We start from the raw sequence: 3,017 nt of genomic DNA, 5'->3' as shown, positions 1-3,017 counted from the left end.
TGTGATGTTGCAGTACAGAAGCCTTACTTCCATTTCAGGGGAAGCCGGTGGAGGTATGAATCGGAGGACGGGCTCATTATAATCATCATTCCACTTTCCATTACATGCATTACAATGAGCCCGTCCTCCGAGGTCTACCTCCACCGGCCTCCCCTGCTCCATTTGCACATGTGTACTCCAGAGAGACTGTTACATGGACATGTTAAACTGAGGTATCTCTGAGTTGACATTACCATTTGTTTGTGTTTTATCTCTGAAATGTGATGTTTCTGTTATGATATTTAAAGTGTGTAGAGTTGTTGTTTTTTATAGATTGCTCCTGTTTTCACAGCAAAATGAGATTTTCCTCTCCTCCCCAAACGGTCTGTCTTCCTCAGCTGTTTGACCACACTGCCCCCTCATGGTCACAAGAGGGAACTTGATCACTTATTTGATCGTTTCTGTTCTCTCGGTTGTCTTCTCTTTGGAATAAATACTTTGCCAAAATGATTGTAACTATTAAATAGATTTTGACAATCAAACTGTCTCTTACTTTGTCTTCACTACTGAATGTGGGTAAATACACAGTGTGTGTGTGTGTGTGTGTGTGTGTGTGTGTGTGTGTGTGTGTGTGTGTGTGTGTGTGTGTGTGTGTGTGTGTGTGTGTGTGTGTGTGTGTGTGTTGGTGAACGATCATACTACGACCTATTTAGTAGGCATTATAAGTATGCAAGATTTGAACGTTTATCAGTATGCAAAATGTTACGAAAATTGAGCCCCGTCCTGCTCCATTGAATTATAGGACTAAAATCGGAAAGGACTTCCTGAATAGTGTGCAGCGAAATCATGCACATTTCAGGAACATCTAGTATGACATTGTGGCATTTTATACGTACTAAATGTACGTACATTTCACATACTGTAAAACTTGATAGGAACAAATGGCTACTAAATAAGTCGCATTATACACCGGTTGATCTAATCAAGCGTTGTTGGCCGAGAAGCATTCCAGCTGTACCCTCCACCATCAGCACGGCGCCTCATCACGCTCACATATTCACACACGACACTATAAACACTCTTCAAGATATTGTAGCTTTTTATTCGGACAATAATGGATTATCATGGTTGTTTTTGTCCTTTGCTGCTACACTCCTCAACAACCGAACTGGCTAGCTAGCTTTTATACTCAGACAGGGAGCGATTTGTTGTACTGGGTTGCCATGCCAACCTACCAACCAGCCTGCGGCCCTCACAACCACCCCCACAACCACAACCACAACCACAACTACAATCACAACCACAACTACAATCACAACTACAACCACAACCACAACTACAACCACAACCACAACCACAACTACAATCACAACCACAACTACAATCACAACTACAATCACAACCACAACTACAACCACAACTACAACTACAACCACAACTACAACCACAACTACAACTACAATCACAACTACAACTACAACTACAACCACAACTACAACCACAACTACAGCCACAACTACAACCACAGCCACAACAACCACAACTACAACTGCAACCACAACTACAACCACAACTACAACCACAGCCACAACAACCACAACTACAACTGCAACCACAACTACAACCACAACTACAACCACCACCACCACCACCACCACTACAACCACAACTACAACCACCACTACAACCACAACCACAACTACAATCACCACCACAACCACAACCATAATTACAACCACAACCTCCACAACCACAACAACAACCACAACCTCCACAACCACAACCACAACCACAACTACAATTACAACCACAGCCACAACTACAATTACAACCACAACCTCCACAACCACAACCTCCACAACCACAACCACAACCACAACTACGGTGATAGTTTTATCAACTACTTTTATAGGTGGAGGGCATAAACCAATACAATATATCATGAAACAACACGAGCACCATTGCTGTCGGTGTAAAGCGATGACACACTATATCTACGATATCCAGGATACAGCACAGCGTGTGTTACTGGTTAACAACGAGCTTTCGCACAGAAAGGACATGTCACATGGCCGGTGTGTTTAATCAGTTCAGGACTCTGCCACTAGAGGGAGCCACACACCCATAATCTCATGGAAAAGGAGGCCTCCGTATTTCAACATGACACTCCTTCAGGAAAGAGAGAGAGAGAGAGAGAGAGAGAGAGAGAGAGGGAGAGAGAGAGAGAGAGAGAGAAAAGGGTTGTTGTATAGATAAATAATAGATAGGGAGGAGAGGAAGGACAGAGAAGCACAAGCATCATCACTGACGCTAAAGCCTTTGTCAAGGCTATCTCCCCCCCCCCCCTCTCTCTCTCTCTCTCCCCCCCCCCCCAAAGCCCTGAGAGACATGGAGCTCTATGGAAGTAGTCAGAAAGAATTCCCTCGGTTGCCTTGGTAACAGAGACTACTTTAGCGAATGAGTATTGAGTTGTGTCTTGGTACATGAAGAGGTCCAGCTCTTAAAGAGGATTCCTCTCTCTCTCTCTCTCTCTCTCCCTCTCTCAAACACACACAAATTAAAATGTGCCTTAGGCTAGTGTTGTACTCAAGATAACAGCATCAGTACTACTTTACATGGAACAGACGACAGACACAGACCACAGACACAGACACACAGACAAACACAAACAGAGAGAACAGGGTGTGATTGGGGGAGGGGGGGGCAGAGAGAACAGGGTGTGATTGGGGGAGGGGGGGGCAGAGAGAACAGGGTGTGGTTGGGGGAGGGGGGGGGGCAGAGAGAACAGGGTGTGATTGGGGGAGGGGGGGGGGGGTCCCTGATGATCCTGCCAGCCTTCCTCTTGCACCTCTCATTGACATGGATAGGATGTATATAGGATGTATATATGATGTATCGTGAGGGCTGTCTTGTTGCCCTGGTAGAAAGAGAGAGAGAGACAGAGAGACAGAGTGTGTGTGTGTGTGTGTGTGTGTGTGTGTGCTGGATTTACACAGGGTCATTTTTAACGAGAACTGAAGGACAGGGCTGGATCCCTG

This window comes from Argentina silus, assembly GCF_951799395.1.
Source record: "Argentina silus genome assembly, chromosome: 1".
NCBI classification, from domain to species: domain Eukaryota; kingdom Metazoa; phylum Chordata; class Actinopteri; order Argentiniformes; family Argentinidae; genus Argentina; species Argentina silus.
Note: the sequence above shows the minus strand (reverse complement) of the source record.